The sequence below is a fragment of the Oryctolagus cuniculus genome, chromosome 11 (assembly GCF_051225735.1).
Source record: "Oryctolagus cuniculus isolate XC-2025 breed Fujian yellow rabbit chromosome 11, ASM5122573v1, whole genome shotgun sequence".
NCBI lineage: Eukaryota > Metazoa > Chordata > Mammalia > Lagomorpha > Leporidae > Oryctolagus > Oryctolagus cuniculus.
The window spans coordinates 68,256,277-68,265,974 of NC_142877.1; the positions used below are offsets into that span (position 1 = coordinate 68,256,277).

The 9,698-nt window shown below is 42.4% G+C and overlaps 1 pseudogene; it reads left to right on the forward strand.

Annotated features, from left to right (window-relative positions):
- Window positions 1-987: 987 nt before the first annotated feature.
- LOC127491263 (U2 spliceosomal RNA) lies at window positions 988-1,087 on the forward strand (annotated as a pseudogene).
- Window positions 1,088-9,698: the final 8,611 nt, after the last annotated feature.

Consider the following 9,698-nt stretch of genomic DNA (forward strand, 5'->3'; position numbering starts at 1 on the left):
TCAGAATCCTCCCTGTTTTTCCGCATTTATCTCTTGCCAATGATCCCTCACTACTGTGCAGCCACCTTCTTGACTTCCTTGGACATCTGACCTCCCTCTGACTTCAGGGCTCTCACTCAAATGATCCCTTCTGTCGGGAACAGACTTCTCCCAGCTTTCCATGTGACTCTACATTCCTCAGATTTCACCAAGTAGACAGATCTCTCCTGACTTAGAGTGATTTTGATAGTGTCCTGTTACTTTCTTCCATAGTTCTTATCAAAACTTGTAACATCACTTGTTCGTTTAATTTCTGTAGCCCATAGTAGTCTGTAAGCTCCCTCTGGCAGGTGCTGTAAGTACTATGATCATCTTAATTTTTTTCCCTCTGTGGAAAGACTACATCTATCACATGCCTTTCAGGGCAGCCCATCAGTCAGAGGGCCTTTCACTTAGGCCTATGGGTCGCATCCAAGAGAAACAGGGATGAGATGAAGGGAACTTCCCTTTAGCAATAACCTTGTCCCTGACCCCTCCCCAAGGTATGAAGGAAGCTCCTCCTGGGAGTCCCCGGAAAGTTGAGGCTAGTCTTCGATGTTCTACAGAAAAGCCAGGTGGGAGAGGGAAGGGGTCGGCTGGGCACTGACCTTTCAACTCCAGAGGTTTGAAGCGTAGCAAGGCAGGTCCTGTAATGTCCCTCCCTCTTGAAAGAGGGCTTCAGTTTCTGGGCTGGTACTCTGAGTACTGCTGTGGAGCAGCAGCAAAACCAAGACTGTCTCCAGCAGCATGAGCCCTGGAGCACCCAGGGCCACTGCCGTGATGCCCAGAACTATGGAGGACAAGGTACCCATTAGAGGGGCGCCCACACCCAGGAGCACCGACCAGCTGAGGTAGTTTTGGTCCCAGGATGCAGGGCCTCATCTCTGTATTGCTGGTCCCAGGCACAGTGCCCAGCACACAGCAGGTGCTCAATAATGGTTGGTGAAGGAAATTAAGACATGAATCATGATCGCTTCTCGGCCTTTTGGCTAAGATCAAGTGTAGTAAGACATGAATCATGAATTTTGATAAACAGAATTTTTAAAGATCTCCTGTCCTCTTACCCAATTATTTCTTCCTTTGTCCCCCACCAGATGCTCTTTGCCATTTACAGCTACCTTCCTGCAGCAGGGTCACGTGCTCTGGAAACGTTCCACAGGTTCAAAATACATCTGTCCTATGTCACATTCCCACAGGGACTCCGCCCTCTTCTGGTTGATATGGGAACTGACTCTATTTTCAAGGATGCTAAGGTCTAATTCATTTTCCTTCTCAGATAGTATTTTTTTTATCGCAATCAGAAATATCTGGAAAAACAAGAGCCTACCCCAAAATAAAGGGAATCGAATCATCTTTATTTTTTAAATTATATATAAATCAAGTCCATTACCAAACTCATTAGTGATGATTCCACATGAGAGTATATAAAGCCATGACAGGCTGCATCCCTTAATTTGACACCTAAGTATTGATGACCTACCTGGTGAACAAACTTAGGATTTTTCACAGAGCCCCAGACTCAGGAGGCAAAAGAGTTCTTGTAACTAAAAGAATGAAGACATCCCACTCTGTAGATAACTCCACAGTACACCAGGGATGTGGAAGGTGACCCTGGAATAAAAATTTAATCAGCGCAGCACTGAGACCTTGTCATGCTTCCATCAGGCCTGATGGAGTGGGCCTGATGCTAAAGCTTACAGGTAGGATCAAAGGAAGGAAGTAGCTACTCTGCATGACTCCAGGGGCTGTTCAGAAAACTGTCTTTGAGAATTGTTGGTGTTTGTATTGTGAGATCCAATCCTTCCTTGTTGGGCAAGGAGAAAAACTTGCTGGACAGGATGTCTGCAAGCACCCTAGCATGGAGCAATATCAGGGAGGATACGGAGGATTTGGAACACTCACACCCACCTTGTGCTACTCCCAGGCACTCAGAATTCCAGGGACTGCCTGACATTGCCTTTCTGGAGCTCTCTGTCCACCACCCTCCATGATTCAATTCTTGATTATTCTGGCTTTTGTGATTGGCTGAATAACTCAGAGCTGGGACAATGTAATGCTACTGCTATAGGGGGTAGGAGTTCCTGCAAGCTAGGTGAACTTTCTCCTAAAGTAGTTTAGAATGAAAAAGAGTCCCGTTTTTAGGGAAGTACATGTCTGAGACCAGAATGGGCATGAAGCATCCACAACGAAACCTGTGAATTGCTCAACTTATGGCAACAATTTCCCTTAGAGTATGGGGAATGTATCTAGTATAGAGATTCAGATTGCTTATTATTATTATATTATTATTAACATATTAATAATAATATCAGTGATCTTCAGAAAGTTTATGGAGAATGTGTATTAAGAAAAATTAAGCATAGATTTCAAAAGTTTTGCACCAAAATAAATTTGTCTTTTAATTCTGTTTTCCACAAACTTTTTGAATGCCCTTGCATATTATCACATTGCTTATTCTCTTTGGATGCATCAATCCTACAAATCCTACAAGTAAAATCTGATTTGCTCCTACATCCTTGGATGAGAGTGTGGAGGCAAATACAGAAGCAGCACAGTATATTTTCATCAGAATCTTTAGAATGCAGCAAATAAAGCTGGCTTAAATGGAAAAAAAAGAGGGTTAATTGGATCATTTAACTGAAAATCCAGATGCTCAAACTATGTATTCATGCAACTCTCTTTCCTTCTCTTAGTTTTATTTTCCACTGTGTTGTCTTTATTTTCCAAGCTCTCTGTCCCATACATGGCCACTGGTAGCATCAATTCAGCTATTCCATCAAAATCAGAGCTTCTAATTCTAAAACATTTCTGTAATAGCACTAAATAAGTACTGTTTGCTTCACTTGCCTGAGCCCAAACTAACCACTGTGAACAAACCTGGGTAGCATGTCCATTTCTGGAGCCACGGAATAAATCAGACCCTTGAACTACCTAGAACAAACCTGAAAGGAGATGGCTCACACACAACTTTAACAAATATGTAATACATTAAGTGTTCCTAAGTGCCTTAATCAAAAATACAGAGAATTGGGACTGGCGTTGGGAGCTGGGGTTAATGCTGCCACCCACCTGCGACAGGTGAGTTTGTTTCCTGGGTGTTCCACTTCCAATCCAGCTTCCTGCTAATGGCCTGGGAAAAGCAGCAGATGATGGCTTAAGTGCCTGGGCCCCTGCCACCCCCATGAGAGACCCAGATGAAGCTCCTGCTACTAGCTATGGCCTGGCCCAGTGCTGGCTGTTACGGACATCTGGGGAGTGAATCAGCAGATAGAAGTCACCCTCCCTCTGTCTCTCCCTCTCTCTCTCTCTCTCTCTCTCTCTGTAACTCTGACTTTCAAAATAAATAAATATTTTTTAAAAATACAGCAAGGCGAGAAAATAAAGGACAAGATTTGCTATTTACTTACTCATTTTATTTACTTACTCGTTTTGAAATTTAAAAAGATTTATTAGAGTTAAAGACCTCCAGCCAGAGCGGCAAGGAAGGGGGCTTCCAAGAGAGGAAAAGCCCAAAGGACCCTGTGGCACTGGGTTTTTTAAGTACAATTTTGAAAAAAAAAAAAAAAAACACACTTGACAATCAGATTGACATTCAGTTACCAGGAGGGGGCAAAACCCATCAAAAGGCAAGACTTTGTTCTATCTGGCTTGCTCTTGAGAAAACAAAAACCATCCAGAAGGGTGGGATAGGTAACTTGCTTTCACAATAAACTGTGGTCACCATTCCCTTGCTGTTCTCATGGTCACTTTGGAGATTCCTAAGGAATCAAGGTGGTCAGTTTAGGGAATGAGGTCAGGACTCCTTAGGGCAGAGGATTCTGGGTTTGGGAAATGGCAAGTGTGAAGACTACAAGAGTGACAGGTGCTTGAAGAATTTGGCAGACAGCAGAAGGCCCATGGTGGAGGATGGAAAAAGAGAGGCAGACAGGATGAAATAAAGGGCAGTTCTGCAGACTACTGAAAAGACCACAGATTTTATTCCAACCATGACATGAAGCATTGAAGGGATTTGCACAGGGAATTGACATGATGCTGCTCATATTTCAGAAGATGACTGCCAACTGTTATCAACATTAGGAGGGCATGGGGAGTTGGGGGAAGAGAGGAGCAGATGAATTAGGAGACACAGCACAGCAATGGAGGTGAAGGATGGTGCCCTTGGGCTACTGTGGTAGTGCTGGAAGCTGGATACATGGTCAGATTCAAGAGTTATTTTTTAAGTTAATGCCAATAGGCTTAGGAGGGAGTTTGATACAGGATGTGAGGGGGGAAAAAAGAGTCCAGGGTAATTTCAAGGTTTCATGTTAGAGAAATAAGGGGAAAATTCCATTTGGGTAATAATATGTAAAGAATAATGGCAGGATGTCAACACACACACACACACACACACACACATCTTATTAAAAAGATCATCAACCCTGTTGCTTAGGATCTGGTACTCAATGTCTGCACATGTCTTGTAACCTTAAACATCCGCTCTCAACACTGACGTCCTTCGGGCCCCCAGGGAACTACTTCTCTGTATCTCTTGCCCCATATCCTGAGCTAACAAGCTTCTGACTGTCATGAAGGTGTAGAGGTTGTAACAGTGCCAACACTGCTTTGAGTGAGAACAGGAGGTGAGCAGAGGAAACACTGAAGGAAGAGACACAGACAAATGAACTTGTCACAACTTTCTTCTCTCATAGACAGCATGACTTCCCAGTGGTACCCGGCATCCCGTTTCTTGTTTCTTTTAGAGCTGGGAGATGCTTGATAAATAGCTCATTATTCAAAATGGTGGCATATGTCTTCTGAAGAAAACAATTTATAACCTTTTTAAAAAAATTTTTAAGGAATACAAATTTTGTAAGTACAATTTTAGGAATATAGTTATTCTTACAACCTTTTTAAAAAATCTTGGTGCTGTGGTGCAGCATCCCGTGTGGGCGCCGATTCGAGTCCCAGCTGCCCCTCTTCCAATCCAGCTCTCTGCTATGGCCTGGGAAAGCAGTGGAAGATGGCCCAAGTCCTTGAGCCCCTGCACCCGTGTGGGAGACCTGGAAGAAATTCCTGGCTCCTGGCATCGGATCGGCTCAGCTCTGGCCGTTGCGGTCATTTGGGGAGTGAACCAGCAGAATGGAAGACTCTCTCTGTCTCTTCCTCTCCTTCTCTCTCTGTGTAATTCTGACTTTCAAATAAATAAACTAAATCTTAAAAAAAATCTCATCACTCTTAAATTTATCTACGTGGGCCTAGGCCTAACATGTGAGATGCAATGTTTGATTCTCTATCCTGCTAATTAGAGGAACACTGAATGTTGGATTTATAAATACTTTATCTTATAAAAATATTCAAAAAGATAACCAACTTTTCAAAAAGCTTAATTAACCATGTGACTATTAGAAGACAAAGGTGCAGAGTAACAGAGACGCAAGCCTTAGACATGAGCTTCACAAGGGATCAACCGAAGTTTCTTCTTGCTGGGGAATCCAGCCAGCCCCCGCCACTTGGAACGAGTGTTTCTGGAGATGGATTGATTTTATTTAAATATTTTTATTTAAGATTTCGATATAAATTTTTGTATGTATCTTTGCTTTTAATTTTGTAGATAATTTAAAATATCTAGGTGAAATGACATTTTTGAAAGCAAATTTTTTTATATTTCTTGTAATGTACATTTTTATGAGGTATATTCAATTTTGTATTCATTGAAAACAACTATACCTTACTGTTTAATACTTTAGGTCATTACTGTCAATATAATATCAAAAACTGATGAAAATCTTTGTAACAAAAATATTATACTAAGGTCAGGAAAAATCTATTTTAAGAGATAACTACATAAAATCTACATAATAATGTACAATAATATTAATTGTGTACATGGTTATCTTATTATTCATCCAAATATTCAGTCTATTAACTAAATAATGTTTAAGAATGATTATTACATCTTCAGCATTTTGCTAATTCATAGTCACAGTAAACAATGTATTTACTCGCAGGCATATACATATGTGTATATATAGATAGTATTTGATAGGCAGGGAGATGGACTGAAATCTCCCATCTGCTGGCTCACTATCCAAATACCTGCAACAGCAAAGCTAGGAGCCAAGAACTCAAGCCAGGTCTCCAACATGCCTGACAGGGACCCAACTACGTGAGCTGCACCGCAGGGCACACATGAACAGGAGGCTGGAATTGGGACTAGGGCTGGGACTTGAATGCAGGCGCTTTGATATGTAAGCCTCCCAACCAGTGTCTTAACCACGAGGCCAAATGCCCACCCATCGTGTTTTTTATTCTGTTATTACAAATGGTATATTTATTCATTCAGAAGTCTTTGTGAACACTTACTGTGTGCCGGGCAGTGAGCTAGATGCTGGAGGTGTAACACAATAGTTTGTGCTCTGCAGGAGCTTATGTGAGTGACTTTCTGTGTTACATGTTATGTCTAGTAACAGTCATGTGCACATCTTAGGAAATGCCTTGAGTAAGGGATCTTGGTACAAATATGTTTACTATTCTACCCAGCTCATCATCTTAGGCCAAGTGAACACTTAATGAATATTTGCTGAATTAAAGTGAGAAAGCTACCATTGAAATATTTGAGTCTATTCTCCAGGCTATATTGCAGGAAGCACATTAGAGAAATATATTCCCCATGGTCCCAAGTCTGAGAGATGTTGGGAATCCGTTAGCTGTTTATTAGAAATGCTACGAGAGCTCTGAATCCTTATGAACCATGAAATATCAGTGACAATTAAACAATGAATTATTACCAATACCACCAGCTGCCTCTGATCAGTAACTTCATAGGAGCACCCTGTTCAGTGCTCCACATGGATTATCTCCTAATTCCCGCACCAGCCCCCTGATGTAGATGGGCGACCAAGGGGCAGTGAGATGAGCTAACTTGCCCTGATACAGCTAATGAGTGGGAGTTCCAGGTCTTCTTGGATATAGAAAGACAGGGGAGGTGCTCCTCACTCCCACCCCTCCCCGAAAGAAACGGGCAGTGCTTTTAAGGACTTCAATCACCCTCAAAATGCACGCTTTGTGGAGTTTACCCTCGTGTCGATTTTACAAGATTTGGACAATGGCCTTATCTGTGTGATAAACAGATGAAGTCAGTTCTATGCACTGGTGCTGGGGTTTCTGTGATGGGTTAAGGGACCCTGCCTCCCCAGCCAATAAGGAAACTGACTCACTCCACTGACAGAGCTAGACGACAATTTCCTTTTGCAGGGTTCCTAAGTCCCATTAGTGAGAGGATTTTTGCTCCATCAAGAAATCTGTTGGGAGACACGCTTTTTTTTTACCCCCCTCAATGGAAAGCATTTGCTTCTACTAGAGGAGTATAGAAGAACGTAAATATTACATGAAGGAAAAAATTACTTCTCAAAGTACAAAAATTTGATGAACAGATTTCCTTCCTTGCAGATGAACCTGGATTGGTGGGAGCCAGAGATGATGGGAGAGTTTGCTGGAGAAAGATGAGGGAGCCAGGCCACCATGTATGGATGTCCAGATTGTTCACTGCATAAGGGTACCTGGCTGTGGTGGCAAATGAGACCAAAATCTGGTGAGTGCTCTCTTGGTAAGTCATGCACAGTGGTGCAGGCCATGCCTGAACAGAAGAGGAATTTGGGAGCAAGTATTTGGTGAGATACCCCTTGGGAAGCCCACAGGCCAAATAAGAGTGCCTGGATTCCAGTCATGACTCTGCTTCCAACTCCAGCTTCCTGCTAATACATACACTGGGATGCAGCAGATGATGGCTCAAGAATATGGGTCTTTGTGATCCCTGCAGGAACCTGGCTTGAGTTCCTAATTTCTAGATTTGGCCTGACCTATCCTGGTCATCATTGGCAGTTGAAGAGTGAAGCAGTGGGTGGGAATTTTTGGTCTATCTTGCTATCTCATAAATAATTAAATAAGTAAGTAAATAAAGTTCAGCCTTTGTTTTCATGAAGTCTGCTCACTTTAAGAAGCATTCTCACATAGGCATCTCTTGTTACCTGCCTAAAAATACTGCACTACAGGCCCTTGGATGTTAAAGCCCTCAAAACCAAGATGCAGATCCATTCTTTCCACCAAGCTCTTGTCTGAGACTCACTTCCAGATTATCTGTTTCTATCAACAGTTTATTGTCTATACAATAAACATACTGCCCTTGCCCCCTTTGTGGAGACTAAAAGCAAAAACCAGGATGGATATTTGTAGTAGTGATTAAGACAAGTCCTGATCCATTCTTGATTCTAGCTTCCTGCTAATGTGTACCCTGGAAGGCAGAAGTGATGATTCAAGTGGTTGGGCTCCTGCTATCCACATGGGAGACCTGGATTGAGTACCTAGATATGAACTATTGCAAACATTTGGTAAGTGAACCAGCTGATGAGTAATCACTCTCTCTCTCTCTCTCTCTCTCGCTCTCTCTCTCTCTCTCACAGTGTGTGTCTTTCCCTTTCAAAATAAATAAATAAAAATAAAATCCTTTCTTCAGGAAGTACTAAAATTCTTAATAAAATTAAAAATATAAGCAAACAAAATCCAACAAAGTATTTAACCACAATCCTGACTGCTGTCAGCTTGCATCCAGCTTTCTCTTGGGCAGGTGAAGGTAGGAGAGACTAGTCATAGTTTTCATCTCTGCAAAGGCTTCAGATATCTTTATTAATCTTTGGTCCTGACATGTTTCTTTGTGGGTTCATTTGCAATGTGTTTATTCATAAATTAGGAAGTGAGGACAGATGTGTTAACATGCGTGCTCAACCTCTGAGCAAGACTGAATGTTCATTCATCTATATTCAACCCACATTTCGGAGAGACTGACAACGAATTTCCAGGAGCCCACAAGTTGCAACCTGAGTCGACTGCCTCTATCACAGGTGTTCTTCTCACCCCCACCCTCAGGGGCTGCATAGACATTTGTTCATTTCATGATCCCACTGAGGCAGGTCCCCAGGACAGCAATGCAGAGTTCTCCATTATGACAGCTGCAGAGTTTCCCACCATAACGATGGTTCAACTAATTGATGAAGTCAAAAACCACTGATAAACAGAAGAGCAGTATAAGAACAAGGAAGAGTTATTGTTTCCAGGAATTAATCCTTTGAAAATTTGTAACTAATACAATCACTCACACAGTCCTAGGAATACACAAAGTATTTTGTTAAAAAGTAAAATGACCTAATGCCTTAGCGTGGAATGCAAGGCTCTCCACCATGCCAGTCTATGGTTTAGCCTCTCTAGTCTTGACTTCACTGTCACCCTCCCACTTCCCCTCCAGAATCCTCCCCCTTCTCTGCAGTTCCCTATGTACCATGCTGTTTCATGTCTCCAGAGTCAATGCACGTATTATCTTGGCCTTGTTCACCTCCATATCTGCCAGCATCACTCTAAATCCTACCTAACCATGTCCTCCTTTGCAAAGCTTCTCATGGTGCTGTCCCCATAACCAGCCTGTTGAGTCCCCTCTGTCCTTTACCCCAGTACTTTAGAGATTATATCCTTCATTGCACATATGAACTCCTGTACGTCCATCTGTTGTATGGATGTCTCCTCTTCCAGTGTGTACATTCCTTGAGAGCAAATCCCTTATAATTCACTTCCATGATCAGGGCAGGCTCTCTCTGCTGTCACCCCATCCCCATCCCTCCACCCCACCTGTGGGGTCATTGTGATATCCCCTT